Raw genomic sequence first — 17140 nt, 5'->3', positions numbered from 1 at the left:
CAGAGGGAGGTAAACGTATTATGTGACTTGCAGACATGCAACAACTGGTGATTTGGTCCAAAAGCCAGACTCGGATCATTATAACTAGGCGTGTGTGCAAGGAATGTCAGTATCTGGTTGAAATTGAGGTCTAATGTCTCTTCTGATGGAAATGCTGAGGACTTCATACTTCATGACCTGATGGAACATATCTGAGTGGTGTTGGCTAACTCATTTGGATATATGCCCATTTAATCTTATGGCTTGTGTTTGTTTTCAGGTTCAAGTTGTTCTCAAGAGTTTTGTAAAGTTTCTCCAGGACTGACCTGCTGCAGAGCTGGATCAGAACTGAGCCTATGGCTTAGTCTCCTGGACCGTTTTTGCCCTGAAGTGGTTAGTTATGCTATTTATCCTGCTGCTAGCTTTATTTATTTATTTATTTATTTGACTTTTTTATATACCAATGTTCGTTTACACATCACCTGGGTTTACATATCAACAGCTGGATAATGAAAGGAAAATACATCGAACAGTTTAAGTAATTATGGGATTAATAATGTGTACAGAAGTGTAATAAAAAAAAGGGGGGAGAAAACATAAAAAGGAATTAAAGGAGAACAAAAGGGCTAAGAGGAACAGGTAACAATAATTCTTGGAGTAGTGGGAGATTGGGTGTTGGGGTGGGAAGCATAAGCTCTGTAACATGCTAGAGGGGGTGCAGAGGGGGGAAGAGGGTTGCGGGAGGAGAATAAGGGTTATTTGTAGGCTTCCTCAAAGAGCCAAGTTTTAAGTTTCTTTTTGAAATTGTGTGTGCTTGGTTCAAGTCTTAAATCAATGGGCATTGTGTTCCAAATAGTGGGTCCAGCCAGGGAGAGAGTGTGTTCCCGTGTAGCTGCTAGGTTAGTCAGTTTGGGGGAGGTTATAGGTAAGGAGCCGTTATTGGCAGATCTTGTGGGTCCGGGAGAGTTGGAAATGGAGGGAGGTGTTGAACCAGTTTATTGATTGATTGTATAGGGTTTTGTGAATTAGAGTGAGACATTTGAAGCGTATTCTGAAGTGTATGGGGAGCCAGTGGAGGTTTCTTAGTATGGGGGTGATGTGTTTATTCCTTCTGGTGTTTGTGATGATTCTGGCAGCTGCATTTGGAGCATTTGTAGAGGCTTTATGGAGGTGGCGGGGAGTCCTAGGAGTAGGGAATTGCAATAGTCTATTTTGGACAGAATGAGTGCTTGAAGGACTGTTCTGAAGTTGTGTTGATGCAGGTGGGGCCTTAGTTTTTTGAGCACATGGAGTTTGTGAAGCAGTCTTTTGTGGTTGCATTTATGAATTTTTTTAGGTTTAATTCATTATCTATGGTGACACCTAGGTTTCTGACTTCTGTTGATAAGGGAGGTTTTGTATGGAGGGATGATGTTGGGAGGGGGATTAGGTCTTTGTGTTTGAGGTTTAGTATTAATAATTCAGTTTTGTCCGTGTTGAGGGAGAGGCTTATTTGATTCAGGAGTTGTTTGATAGACATGAGGTGGTTTTCCCAGGTGTGTAGGGATTTAATGATGGATTCTGGGATGGGAATGAGAATTTGTACATCGTCGGCATATATGAAGAAGGTGAGATGAAGGTCAATTAGGAGTTTTCATAGGGGGAGCATATATATGTTGAAAAGCGTGGATGAAAGAGAAGAGCCTTGTGGGACGCCTTGGGATAGTTTGATGGGTTTGGATTCGGTCTTGCAATTTTAACTTTGTATTGTCTATTCTCTAGGTATGAGATGAACCATTGGAGGGCTATGCCTGATATTCAAATTTCCATTAGCCGGTTGATGAGGAGGTTGTGACTAATGGTATCGAAGGCTGCTGAGATGTCTAGCATAGCTAGAATGAAGGATTGTCCTTTGTCTAGGCTTTTGAGGATGGAGTCTGTGAGGGAGAGTAATAGTGTTTCTGTGCTGAAGAATTTGTGGAAACCAAATTGGAAGGGATGTAGTATATTGTATTTCTCTAGGTGATCTGTTGATTGTTTACTACTTTTTCTAGAATTTTAGTGAGGAAGGGGAGGATGATATGGGTCTGAAGCTGTTGGGTTCGGAGGGATTGAGTTGGGTTTCTTTGAGGATGGGTTTGACCAGTGCTTGCTTAATGTCGGCTGATACATGTCCCTGTGTTAGTGATGTGTTGATGTTGTTGGTAATGGGTTTGGCTATGAGGCTGGGGATGGATTTTAGGTGCTTGATTGGTATTGCATCGGCTGGATGAGCTGTGGGGTTTGATTTTTCTAATTAGTGATTCTATTTCTGTGGCGGTTATGCTTTCAAATTAATTGAAGATAGCGTCTGGGATTATGGGTAAGGTAATTTGTTTGTTGTTGAGGGAGGGAATTTGTCCATTATCTTGGTGACTTTATCTTTGAAAAAAAGGGCGAGTTTGTTGCATTTGGATTTGGATTCGTCTTCTGGTGAGGATGATGGGAGTATTTTACTGAGGTTAGTGACGTATAAGAGAGTACTTAGGGTTGACTTGTAGATCGTGTATTTTTTTTTTTTGAGTAGTCGCATTTAGTTGTGATTATGGCTGTTCTGTAGTTGTGTAGGGTGGTTCTGTAAGTGGTCAGGAGATTGGGGGAGTGTGAGATTCGCCACTGTTTTTCGGTTTTTCTAAGGTTTTGTTTAAGTGTTTTTAGTTCTGGAGAGTACCATGGGTTTTTTTATTAAGTTTGGTTATTAGGGAGCAAAGTTGGTTGGCAATGTTATGTGTGATGGTGTTCCAGGAGGCAAGGGTGGTTTCAGTGTTGGTTAGGTCTAGATTGTCGAGTGCGGATGGGAGTGATTCAGTCAGGTCCTCTGTTTTGCATGGTTTCCTGAATTGGATAGTGGTGATGTGATTGGGGGAGGGGTGGTTGGGTGCGTGCATGACGAGGTTTTGGTGAATTAGGGAGTGATCTGACCAGGGAACAGAGATATATGATGTGGGGTTTTTGGTTTGTATGAGTATGTTTATGAAGATCAGGTCTAGTGAGTGTCCTGCTTTGTGTGTGGGGGGAGTCGATGATTGCTTGAATCCTATGGCTGAGAGGGAGTTGAGAATCACATTGCAGGAGGGGTTTTTTGGAGAGGTGTCAATGTGAAGGTTGAAATCGCCTAGGATGATGGCTGGTGAGTGAATGTTGATGTTTTCGGTAATGAATTCTATGAGGGGGGATGGGTCACGTTCTAGGATACCTGGGGGTGTATATACTAGGCAGATTTGTAGTTGGTTGGATTCGAAGTATGCCATTTCATAGTTGGGTGCTGAGTGAGTGGTTATCAGTTTGATGTGGAGCTCTTTCTTTGATGCTAGTAGAAGGCCACCTCCTCTTTTTTTTATTCTAGTGACAGATATGATGTCGTATAGGTTTGTGGGGAGTTGGTTGGTTATTACTACATCTGTTTGTTTGAGCCATGGTTCTGTGACGGTGCATATGTCTGGGCTGAGGTCTGTTAGGATGTCGTGTAGTATTGGGGTCTTTTTCACTAGGGATTGTGTGTTGAATAGAATGAGAGAGAATAAGGAGAGGCTAAGTACCTGGGTGTTATCAATCACCCCACCAGGAGGGCAGAGTTAGCGATCTGTTGTAATCTGACTCCTGTAGAAGAGAGATGTTAGCAATCTGTTATGGCTTACCCCGCCAGGAGGAGGAATTATCAATCTGTTAGTGTCTGCTAGGAGTTAACAGTCTGTTATAGGTTAGGACTGCTGCGTAGCAATCTGTAATAGAAGCTGCTATGGAGTTGCTCCCCAGAGAAGAGAGGTCAGCAACCATCTAAGATCTGTTCTTCCAGAGAGGAGGAAATAGTATCTGTTATGAATCTCCACATAGAATGGCAACCTGATATATGAGTGTCTCCCTGGAGGGAGATGTAGGCCCTCTGTATGGTTCCTGCTAAGAAGTAGCAATTGGTTATAATACAGTTCCTGAGGAAGAAGATGTTAGCAACAGTTGAGGGTAGACTGCAAGGTAGCAGTGTGTTGTACTCAGCTCTTGAATGTGAGAGATGAGCACTCTAATATAGAATGGTGAATCCTTGGGTCAATGGCAGATTACAGCACCCTCAAGAGGATATCAAGAGAGGGACCACCGACTAGGCTGGAGTATGGAGACAGACATAGATAGTTCTTTATTGGACAGATAGTAGAACCACCAGAGGTGGCAGTAGTGAGCCGATCTGCCCAGCAGGGCTGAAGACCCACAGATCCTGGAACTGCAACCTCCGGGTTAGCTGAGCTGTAGAGAGAGACTCATAGATAGTGAGTAGACAGGGTATGCTAGATACATAACCAGAAGTAGATGATACACTCTAGGGATGTGAATCGTGCTTCTGATGATTGAAAATATCGTACGATATTTTCAAAGTCGTCAGAAATCGGGGGCTCCCCGAAACCGATAGGAAAACCCCATGAAAGTGTTCGTGGGGTTCTCTTATCGTTTTGGGGGAGGGCGGGAAAAACGGCACACCAAAACAATCCCTAAACCCACCCCAACCCTTTAAAACTGATCCCTTAGCTTCCCCCATCCTCCCAACCCCCCCCCCCCCCAAAAAAAAACCTTTTTACAAGTACCTGGTGGTCCAGTGGAAGTCCCGGGAGTGATCTCCCACTCTCAGGCCGTCGGCTGCCACTAATCAAAATTGTGCCAATGGCCCTTTGCCCTTACCATGTGACAGGGTATCCATGCCATTGGCCGGCCCCTGTCACATGGTAGGAGTAATGCATGGCTGGCGCAATCTTTAAAAATGGTGGAGGAGATGGTAGAATTCAGAGCTGAGATGCAATGCCTAAGGAAGTTGATGTAGGGTGTTCAGCAAAAGCTAAGGAGCATTCGTGATGCTACTGAGGCTCAGACTGCAGTGTGGAGGGAGATGCCGCAGAGAATGGCCCCCTGCCAGCCAGTGCACCCACCAGTTCTATACTATATTATATCTCCCCCGGATGCAGACCCTGCCAGTATTGGCAGCACAACCAGGCTGGATGGCACTTCCCCAGTCTGGAGTTCTATCTGCCTCCTTGACTGTTACACCTATGCCTCTGCTACCGCCCATCATGGTACCACCTCATGTAATGCCACCAACATTACCACCTCCACCCATACAGCCTGCAGCATCTCCACTGTGACTACCAGACAGAGATGTTCCCACATCTCCAAGGGAACAGGTGGATGAAGAGGAAAGGTCCACCACAGCTGCCGGCCCATCTTCTTAGCTGACTCTGAGCTCTGCAATCCCCTCCAGCATCTCTATTGATGTGCCACTGTCCCCAGGTCCAGTGCCATCCAAGGACAGTGTCAGTTGTGACAGGACACTGCTGCAGAAGAGTGCCAGAATTGGACAAAGGCAACAAAGCTTCCCCCACCCCAAAAAAGAAAGCAGCCAAAGAAGCACTAAGTTCATGTAATATATTGATCATCACATTTAGCACACCATGTAAATAAATGCATGCTCACCTTCTAAAATGTCTTTGTATCAGAGTGTTCCTTTCCTCTAAAACCTGACATTGATGCTGGTGATTAGGGATGCGCACAATTTTTTTTTCGGTTCGTTTTCATTTTCGGATTTGGGGTGGACCATTTCGGTTCACTCCCCAAACCCTAAAACTTTTTTCGTTTTGTTTTCAGAAATGACCCAAAAAAACCCCAAAACACCCCAACCCTTCATATTTACTTAATTACAACCCCCCCCCCCCTCCAAGACTTACTAAAAGCCCTGGTGATCCAGCAGAGTCCCGGGAGCGATCTCTCCCTCTCGGGCCATCGGCTGCCACTAATCAAAATGAATCCGGTGATGCTTTGCCCTTACCATGTGACAGGGGTTACCAGTGCCATTGGTCGGCCCCTGTCACATGGAAGGAGCAATGGATGGCCCGTGCCATTTTCTAAGATGGTTCCAGCTGTCCATTGCTCCTACCATGTGACAGGGGCAGACCAATGGCACTAGTAGCTCCTGTCACATGATAAGGGCAAAGGGCCACCGGCGCCATTTTGATTCCTGGCAGGCCCGATGGCCTGAGAGTGGAAGATCACTCCCAGGACCCCTGCTGGACCACCAAGGCCTTCAGTAAGTATTGGGGGGGATCAGATGGTTGGGGGGGGGGGTTGTAATTAAGAAAATTTGAAGGGTTGGGTTGGGTTTGGGGTGGTTTTTTTTTAATAAATGTGCCCTCCCCCTACGGTAACCCAAAAAACGAATTATTCCCAAATTTCAGGAAAAATCCGTTTTGGGATTCGGGTCTCCCGATCCAGGGCGAATTAGGCAAGTTCATTGAAATTGCCTAATTCATTCTAGACAAATGCACATCCCTACTGGTGATGTATCTCCTACAATTCCTCCTGACTCAGCTCTTCTTTGTCCTCCTCCTCCTCCTCCTCTTCCTTTTAATCAAGATGAAATTCTAGTCCCTCTGAAGGAGGCAGGCCTCTGGTTTTGACCAGGTTATGAAGCATGCAGCAGGCTAGAAAAATCTCACGTTATAGGGGGTTATAGAGAAGGCATCATCAAGCATGGTGGAAATGTTTTGAGTAGGCTGAAGTTATCTCAATGACTGCCTTGGTCTGCCGGTGGGCTCTGTTGTAGCAAACATCTGCAGTGGTCTGTGGAATAGCCAGCAGGATCATGAACCAGGTTTTGAATGGATATTATCATCATCTGTATGGAAGAAAGCAGAGAAGAGCAGTTAGATATGCCTTTGGTTTGGGCAGTGGGGTAGTTCACAGGACAGGGTTAGAGAAGTCCTCCTGGTCCAAAGATGTCAGTCCACCATAGAAATCAGGAATACAATAAGAAGAGGTTAGTTGAGTGTGATGGTAGTAATAAGTACATTCCTACCTCGAAGTCAGCACCTTCAGGTAGTAGGTTGCTGGTCCTGCTTTAACTGTTGGCAAAGTTACAGTATGGTTTCCTTGTTGAACATAAACCTGAGTAGGACATGTTCCTCTGAGAGATCCAAACACTGCGCCCTAATCTTGTAGATTCTTTGTATTTCCCCTTATACTCCTCCTCCTCCTTCTCCACTGTTCTTTCTCCCTCTTCAGCCATTGAACCCGAGTAGTAATATCCATAAGGTAATCAGAGTCATTTTGAAAAGGTAATATCCACCACTAACTCACTACCCAAAGTAGGTCCCAGTAAAATGCACTCCACCCCCCCCCCCCCCACAACCCTGTAACCCCCAATCTGTTTCAGTAAGCACCAGTATAAACCAGTATATCCTAGTTATCACCCAGTATGGTCTAGTCTATCCCAAGTACCCCACCAGCCATCCTGCCCCTGTGTGACCCTGTTTGTCCAGGTGAAACCCCTCCCCCCCCCAGTATGATCCAAGAGCTTCCCATTTTGGCCCAATAGGTCCAAATCTGTCCCTGGTACACTCCCTCCCCCCCCTATAGTTTGCTCCTGGTTCCAGTCATCCGGAGAAGCCAAATCACCAAATGCCAAGTCCAAAATCAAAAAGAAAGTTTGCACTTGTATGCGTAAATGAGCAGTAGTAAATGAACATGTGTGAGCTGGATGATGTGTTGCTATTAAAATACCTCATTACATGCATTCCTGCAAGCGCTGCCCCAACACACCCCTTTTTTGCATATACTTTTGCTTGCGTATGCGCATATACACTTTTACATACAATCAGCCCACATACATGCGTAAATGGCCTTTCTTATACAAATAAGCTTTTGTAGATTCACCTATAAATATTGTATTCTCCTCAAATCCTACATATAGATTACCCTCCAACCTTGATAAACGTATCCATTTATAATTCCTACTTAGGATACTTTTATTTAGAAATTTTTTTTTACTATATACAATACCTGCAAGGATTTATTTACAACTAGCTGTACCCGGCCACGCGTTGCTGTGGTTCATTCTGGTTAAATGGAAAAGAAAGAAAAGAGAAAGCACACGTTTCGAATATGGTTAATTTCACAGTACTTGTGGGTATACAATATTTTTTGTTGTTCCATTGTCTGTGCAGATATAGAGATTGTCTGGTTTGCCGACTCTAGAACACGCAACATATAATTGTCCATGTGAGAAGCAATCCGTGTCTAGATGTAAATCGCATAATTCTAGAAATGAAAAAGAATGAAAAAAGAAGAAACAAACTATACTCACTAAAAGAATGGTATGGTAAACGACACAGCTTAATTCCAACGCAATGTCACATGAAATAATTAAATCAAAATGAAAATAAATCGAAATCTATGAAAATTCAATTTAACAATGCAATCGGAAACATTGAAATGGAATCGTAAAATATTTAGTCCAAGCCGTTAAGCCCGTTAAAAAGGGCGAGATTTTTGTCCCCTCGCCTCCTACGTCTTTGCTCTGCTCCGCTCCCCCCCCCCCCCCTCCACCCCCCCAGCAGCACCACGAAGGGCCAGAGGCGGTGGTAGTGGTAGGAGCTGCAGCGGTGGCCGAGGGGGATCTCGCGAGGCGTAATGGTCCTGCCATCCCAACTCCCTTCCCCGGTGGCAGAGGGACACGCTCAGACCCCTTTCACTCTATCCTTACAGGCCCCAACTCCTTTGCTCTGCCATTCCCCTACACTGAACCCCTTCCACTGTAACCTATAAGTGGAGAGCTGGGGGGGGTAGAGAATCTCTCTCTCATACAGCCCCCTACATAGGCTTCCTCTCTCTCTCTCTCTCTTGCACGTACACTCTCTCTCTGTCCCTCACATACGCACGCCCAATCCCTCTCACACACATACACAATCCCTCACGTAGTCTCCCTCTCTCTGGCACTCACACTCGCCTTCAGTGCACATTACCACACTTCTCTTTCACACAGTTAAAACGGGCGGGATTTTTGTCCCCTCCCCACCTAAGTCTTTGCTCTGCACTCGCAAGAGCTTGCAAAGTTCCCATGCCAGTTGTGTCTGGGAGAGAGAGGAAAACACTCCGTCCACCCCCCCCCCCCCCCCTTGCAAAGGGCAGGCGGCAGGCACTGCAACAGATTTGGGACACATTTCCTAGCTTACTTTGCTATTTCTGGCAGACCTGTGCCTTTAAGAAATCCGATCAGGGCTCTGGCTTTCACTTTCGTCACAGTGCTTTGCTGGGAGTGGTGGTGGAGCGATGCCCATGTAAACTCTTCCCGTGGTGGCTGAGACCCACGGGCAAGCTGACAGCACTGCCTCCCCCCCCCCCCCCCCCCCAGTTGCAGGATATTTACTTGGCTTCTCCTTATCTGCGGGACACAGGGGGCGGGGGAGGGGGGCGAGCCATTTCTCGGAGCGGTGACTCGTCTGCCCTTTCCTCCTCCCCTCTGTGACACCCAGCACGTAGCGCAGAGCTCAATGGTCCGCACATGCGCGGTAGATCTGCTTTCTACTGCGCATTTGCGGGCCGTGGGTCAGAGCCCATTTATATTGTAGATAGCATTGTTGCTTGTACGTCCAACAGATGGCACTGTTTTTCCAAAAAAGCATGTTTTTACCTGTCACAGGTGTGACATCTATATAATATAGGTATATAAAAACATACGCATATTCGAGTGCAATGTTGTGTCAAAATTTCAAAGCAATCGGTGAAGAACTTTCGGAGATTTAAGATTTTGAACAAACAAACATTTACATTTTTATTTATATAGAAGAAGATATTCCTGATTACACAGGCTCCTTGGCTCTTACCTGTATTTAATTTGCTGATTATGTAGTTCAGTATTAAAGGATTAGCACATAATTTTAAGAGGAGGCAAATCAACCTGTCATTAGTCTTCCCTAAGATATGTTTATGTTTATGTGTCTTTGATATCCCATTTTTAAAACAATTCAACAAAGAGGCTTACATTACTAAAAAACAAACAACATAAAGAAACAAACAGAACATATAAGACCTTAACACATAAAGTGTAAATAACACATATCATAACAAGAAAGTTGCTGAAAGTGGACTTGAACTTTATGCAATTATGAAATGAACTATATTGTTCATAACATGTTCAGTGTCTGATACATGAAAATGTACGAAATGACAAAAAAAAAAAAAGGCTTTCCCTTTCCTGATATGAAATTTTTTGTGGTGGTAGACCAACTATTTATCCCCAAAATCTGCTGACTCCAAGGATGCAAGAGTTTCTTTGGGGAAAAATCTGATCCAGTATAACAGACTGGATTAAAATCTCAGCATTAGAATTTCCAGGGGAAACATGGTGTGAATACAATAGCAATTGCAAGAAGCTCCAGGATAAAAAAAAAAAAAAAAACCTCACACATTTTTATTATGGCTTCTGATGGATGGTGACCAGGAAGAATACATGATCTTGGAGTAAAAGGACACCTTGCCTTGCTAATTCTCCTCGCATTGGGGAGGGGCTGTCTGTCAGCAGGCAGGCAGAGGTAAAGGTCATTGCTGAAGCCTGCTGTGGGGGATGCTTGAGGCAGGGTTAATGCACTGCCTCCCCTCCTCTCTCCCCTGAAGTGTTTTATTAATGTGATTTGGGTTAATATTTCACTTCAGGGCATTTGTTTTACTTTAGAAAGGCAGGTGTGTAAATGTAGACACATGGAAAAAAAAATACCCTAATCTCTTTTGTTTGTGGGTTGCTCAGAGGCATTGCACAGGGAGTCTGAGTGCACCCTTATCGGGTTTCAGCTAAATTCTTTTGGATGGAATGTTTTCTTTTGCTGTTCTGAGATTCCACGTTCAAGGTTGTTAAGCCACTCCAAGCCTTTACAAATAGGCTGTCTTGACAATGCTGAGAATTAATGCCGTTCTCTTATCTCCTCACTCATTTATGTTCCTTGCAGGTGCTTGCACTGACACTTACAGTATACAAAGGGGCTATCTGAAATCGAATGTATTCCATGGATGAGGCTACAGTCAAATAATGGGGTAGCAAATCAATTATAGAATCATAAAATCCTGCCCCATAAAAAAATAAATTATATTTAACCTCACAAAGTTCTCTTTTATTCCATCTCAAGCAACATTACTAGACTGTTCTAAACCATTCTGTGTGCAGGGGATGATCCCCAGTGGAATAAATATTATTCATAAGGCCCAGGACTATGACTTGTATTGTGACTCCGCTTTACCCTAATAACTAGGGATGTGAATCGTTTTTTGACGATTTAAAAAAATCGTCAGATATTTTTTAAATCGTCAAAAATCGTTGGAGTCGTGATACAATACAAATTCCCCCGATTTATCGTCAAAAATCGTTAAATCGGGCACGGGAATTATTTGGGGCGAGGGCGGGAAAACCGGCACACCACAACCCCATAAACCCACCCCGACCCTTTAAAACCAATCCCTTACTCTCCCCCACCCTCCCGAACCCCCCCCAAAATGTTAAATTACCTGGTGGTCCAGTGGGGGGGGGGGGTCCCGGCGCGATCTCCTGCTCTCGGGCCATCGGCGCCATTTTGGCTGCCACTAATATAAATGGCGCCGATGGCCCGGCCATCCAGTGCTCCTACCATGTGACAGGGGCCGGCCAATGGCACGGATACCCTGTCACATGGTAAGGACTAGGGATGTGAATCGTTTTCCATATCGTCTTAACGATAGAAATCGTGTGGCAGGGCAAGAAAATCGTCTTAGGCACGATTTTTTAGTTAAAAAATCGTTAAAAATCGTTTTTTTTTTTTTCGTTTTTTCCGATTAGTGCGCACTAACTCGAGTTAGTGCGCACTAACGGGAGTTAGTGCGCACTAACTGGGAGTTAGTGCGCACTAACTGAAAATGATACAATTTGACACTTTTCAGTCAGTTTAGGAATGAATATGTATTCCTATTGGCTGCCCTCTTATTTATTCATGTTACCAAGTTTCCTACTGACAGTATATGGGGGATGGGAAATGGAAACAGTTGGTAGCTTGACAAAACAAGTAATGTGATCAGTCAATGTGACTAGAACTTGTGCCCTAACCCTGATACCAGGGGTATTGTGATCTTCCTGCACACAGTGCCCTATCCCTATTAATACCAGGAGTGTTGTGATCTTCCTGCACACAGTGCCCTATCCCTAATACCAGGGGTGTTTGATCTTCCTGCACACAGTGCCCTATTCCTGATACTGGGGGTGTTGTGATCTTCCTGCACACAGTGCCCTATTCCTGATACCGGGGGTGTTGTGATCTTCTTGCACACATCCCGATATCAGGGATAGGGCACTGCATGCAGGAAGATCACAACACTCCTGGTATTAATAGGGATAGGGCACTGCATGCAGGAAGATCACAACACTCCTGGTATTAATAGGGATAGGGCACTGCATGCAGGAAGATCACAACACCCCTGGTATCAGGGATAGGGCACTGTGTGCAGGAAGATCACAATACCCCGGAGGAGTGAGGGTCAGGCAGCTCCCCCCGTCTGTGAAGCCAGCCTCTCACTAGTAATGCAGGGAGGGAGCTGTCTCAGACTTCACCATCCTCCCCCCCCCCCCCTCACCCACACACCATTCACTAGCTGGGACATGGGGGAAGTCAGGAGTCAGGCAGCTCCCCCCTGTCTGTGAAGCCAGCCTCTCACTAGTAATGCAGGGAGGGAGCTGTCTCAGACTGGTATCAGGGTTAGGGCACTGTGTGCAGGAAGATCACAACACTCCTGGTATTAATAGGGATAGGGCACTGTAAGAGATGACTGTAGTAGATTGAATAAAGATCTGATGTTTCTGCTCTCCTCACACCAAACAAAAACAACACACAAGCAGAGAAGCCCTTCTTACAAAGCTGAGCTAGTGAGTTAAGTAGGAGGAAAAGTAAACATACTGGTGCCAGTGTGGCTACTTAAAAAATACACTTACCAACAATCAATTACATATATTTGAACTGTGTACAGTTCCAGCCAGGACCACCTTTCTAAAATGCACAGTGATTGGCAAATTCAACATGCACTAGCATTTCAGGTGCCTGCTAACAAAAATAATAAACAAACAAGTTCTAGTCAGGTGAGTGCTGATCATTACATTACTTTTTTTGTCAAGCTTCCAACTGTTTCCATTTCACATCCCCCCAACCATATTGGTAACATCAATAGATAAGAGCACAGCCAGCCAATAGGAATACATACATACATATTCATTCCTAAGTGACCTTTACTGACCTGGGAAGTGTGAACACTTTGTTTCATTTTCTGTTGGTGTTCGTTAGTTTCCAGTTCCATTTCCCATCCCCCCAACCATCACCTCAGTGGTAACCTTGGTAACATCAATAGATAAGAGGGCAGCCAGCCAATAGGAACACATATTCATTCCTAACTGACCTTCAGTGACCTGGAAAGTGTTTATTTGTATCATTTTCAGTTAGTGCGCACTAAATCGAGTTAGTGCGCACTAACGGGGAGTTAGTGCGCACTAACTCGAGTTAGTGCGCACTAACACGATTTAACGATTTTTAACGATAAATCGTTAGAATTTCTATTGTATCGTGTTCTATAACGATTTAAGATGATATAAACATTATCGGACGATAATTTTAATCGTTGAAAAACGATTCACATCCCTAGTAAGGACAAAGGGCCATCGGCGCCATTTTTTTTAGCGCAGCTGATGGCCTGGGAATAGGAGATCGCTCCCCGCAGCACCCCTGGACCACCAGGTATGTGTAAAAAGTTTTGGGGGAGGTCAGGAGAGTGGGGGAGGCTAAGGGGGTAATTTTAAAAGGTCGGGGTGGGTTGTTTTTTTATCGGCGCGGGCCTCACTAAAAAAAATTAGTGATGTGAATTGGAATCGGAACCGATCCCAATTCACATCTCTAACGATCAGATTCCCCCCCCCCAGCCGATCCCGATTGTTAAAACGATCGGGCACACGATTCACATCCCTACTAATAACACATTATTTTGTCTTTTCTTAATAATTCATTTCTTGCATAGTTAATGACATAGTAGCATAGTAACATAGGGGCCAATATTTGCGCTACTTAGCTCGATAAATCGGGACTTTTCCATCTAAGTGATGGCAGCTGAATATCTGGTCTCAATCAGTGGCCACCATTTAGCCAGACACATACTAGTTAGCTGGATAAGTGATAGGCAGGATATGGGCATTCCGAGATGGCGCTACTTATCCAGCTAACATAGCTCAATAAGTAGTGATATTCAAACTTATACAGTTATATTAACCAGATAAGTTAGACATGCTCCAAAGCAGGTCTAAAGTTAGCCGGATAAGACTTACTTAGTTAACCAGCGATTTTTTTCAGGGATATTCAGCAGTATAGTTTTGCTGCTGAATATTCTGTATAAGATAGCCGGATACGTCAAATCCATCTAACTTACTTAGCCTTTCATCTTTGAATATCGAGCCCCTTTGTACATGATAGTGGAGAAGATTTTCATAATGCAGGGTACCCTCCCTGATAGTGCTATAACTAGCTACTTGCTGTATAGATCACTACCTTTTTTGGCAGTTAAGTAACATAAATGAAGGCTTTTGATTCCAGGTATCTAAAAATGTAATTTGCTATACTTTCGGTCCCAGGGAGGACAATTTTCAAAGCCATTTCCAAAGGTATAGTGGCTGTCTGAATATTTACATTCCTCAAGCCAACTAAAAATACATGTGGGGGGCTCTACCATGTGAGTACTTTATCCACATTTGTGGGGAGAGGAGGGAAAAATTCCCAGAAGTGTGTTTTGAGTAGGATCAGAAAACTAATAGGTAGATATTCAAAAGCCATTTAGATGGATAACATTCTCTCATCCAGCTAAAATCTAGCCAGATAAAAGAGAGGCGGTGGGGGCGTAACTGAGAGGAGCTACTTATCCAGCTAACTTATCCCTAGATTCATCAAATTGCTATAAATAAAGCAGAAATATGGCACGCTAGTGTCCGCAATAAAAATGGCCGTGATTAGGAAAATTCTGGATCTACCACATCGCGTAGGTAAATTGTACAACCTGCAATTATTTATCATGATCATTATTTATCATGATTGATTATTTATTTATCATGATCATGATTTACCATCAATCCCCTCCCACCCTTATACCCTACCCAACCACTCTTTTTCTTCACCCTAGAATATCCTCCAACCTAGTACCCCCCTCCTATCAACACACTACATGATGATTTTAACATCTTTTATCACATGCTAATGTATCAGTATATTACACCTTAATTTGTTATTATCCCCAAGTTCTTTCGCTAATTCATGCTTAAGTTGCTCCCCTGATTTTATTGTATATCGTCGTTATAATTGTTAACCTGTCGAAGTTGTTCTGCTGAATTTAATGTATAGCGTTGTTAAAAATGTAAACCGGAGTGAAGGCCTTCACCAATACTTTGGTATATAAAAGCTTATAAATAAAAAAAAAATGATGCAGTATCATGTTGTGTGATGCCTTAGCACATCACGCTTCATTTATGCATCACACATTATTTTCTTTGTTTATACCAGTGCCTCCACCTGTGGCCATCCCTATCCTCCCAGGAGTAAACTCCATGCAGCAGACCCAGGATAGCAGGACAGGCCAGGGGTAGTTCCCTCAAAGAGATGCTACTCCTAACTGAGAAGCCCTGCAGAGGATAAGACCCATGAGGTCCCAGTTGTAAAAGTACAAAACTGCTATCAAAGGTGACTTGTCTAAATAAGCCTGGCCAGTTCTTTGTATAGAGTTCCTGTGCTGGCTAGATGAAAGAAGACTGCTGGGTCTGTCCTGACTACAGAATTCCTGTGCCGGCTTCCTGATGGGGATGGCCTACAGTCTGCTTGTGCTGTCTTGTTGCTTGCTTGTTAAGCCCTCCTGTATGCTCTGCCCATAGTCCTGCCTCCTTGATACAGTCTCCAGTCATGATTCTGCTGCTGTCTCATATCCTCTCTTATCTCTTAGAACTGATGCTGGTATCTTATCTCATCCTGCTGCTGCCTCCATGCTGGTGTCTTATCTCATCTCATCCTGCTATTGTCTCCATGCTATGCTCTCCGGTCCTGGTCCTGCTGTCTTCTACTTGAACTTTGCTGCTGTGGCCCCTTAGGCTGTCCCATTTTGAGTGCACTCTAAAAACATGGACTGATTTGGCCTTATTTGAACTCTGATGCCTTAGCCCCTTAGGCTGTCCCACTTTGAGTGCACTCCAGCAATAACTGTCTGGGCCTTCTCTTGCCATCACATACTTGTGCTGGCATTAGCTCTAACCTTAGTGTTGTACTATTGGGATGCTACTTCCACTTTCTAGGTTCCTTGCAGTAATCATGATTTTGCTAAAGGATAAGATCATAATACAGTATATGTCATGTTGCCATTTGTAACATTGTATACATGTCTTTACTAAATGTGCTGGTAAGTTCAGCTATAATGTCATGTGCTATTTGATGTCTTGTCCTTGCAGAATGTGATTACCAAAAATGTTCACTTTCTTTGAATCTGATGACTACAGATGTTTAATAAAGTGGTCATATGCTTTGAAATTTCACTCTCTGGTTGTGTCTTTTCATTGTGTGGTTTTTGTCTTAAGGGTTCACTAAGTAAACGATATGAGACTCACATGACCTTTCATACCAGAGTGTCATTGGCCACTCCAACTAGGCATATTTCTCACATTCAAGACCATATGATTTAGGCCCTACAGCTTAAAGCTCATTGTATGCTCCCAAGGAAGACAGCAAGAGCCAAACAGAAAGCTTCTTACTGTGGAGCTTCACAAGTTTCTCATGTTGCCTTCTTCTACACTTAGCTAACTCTTGGGTATATGGGAATGTATGTGAAACGGGAACTAGCTAGCTAGTGGATACCTCCATGTTACGTACTGTGTGTCTTGAACTAATAGTGGGCCCTTGGGTCATGGTGAGTGAAGACTCTGCCCACAGGGCTCCTCCCTGTGGGCCCTTACCACAACAGGCAAGGTCTCAGCAGTGATAGACAATGGAGGAAACAACTTTATTATACAGCCAATGGTGATCTGAGGAGTGGATCAATAGAGTCAGGCCCGAAAGAGTGACCTGCAGCTGGTCAGTCTGAGTAGTAATCCTCAGCATGAAGTAGTCCGGTGAATACCTTCTCTATGTGTAGCTTGTGCTGGCAACTCCGGTAGTGGTCCGCAGCGCGGGGTAGGCCGGAAGCCGATGGGAAATTGCATAGACTGGAGAAATACGGTAGTGGCCTGCAATCAGGGTAACACAAGGATCCATGCCTCAAAGGTAGAAGAGCAGGTTCTGTACTCACGCCAGTACTGTGGAAGTAGATG

Source organism: Rhinatrema bivittatum, chromosome 1 (assembly GCF_901001135.1).
Source record: "Rhinatrema bivittatum chromosome 1, aRhiBiv1.1, whole genome shotgun sequence".
In the NCBI taxonomy this organism is placed as follows: domain Eukaryota; kingdom Metazoa; phylum Chordata; class Amphibia; order Gymnophiona; family Rhinatrematidae; genus Rhinatrema; species Rhinatrema bivittatum.
This window is presented reverse-complemented; position numbering follows the sequence as displayed.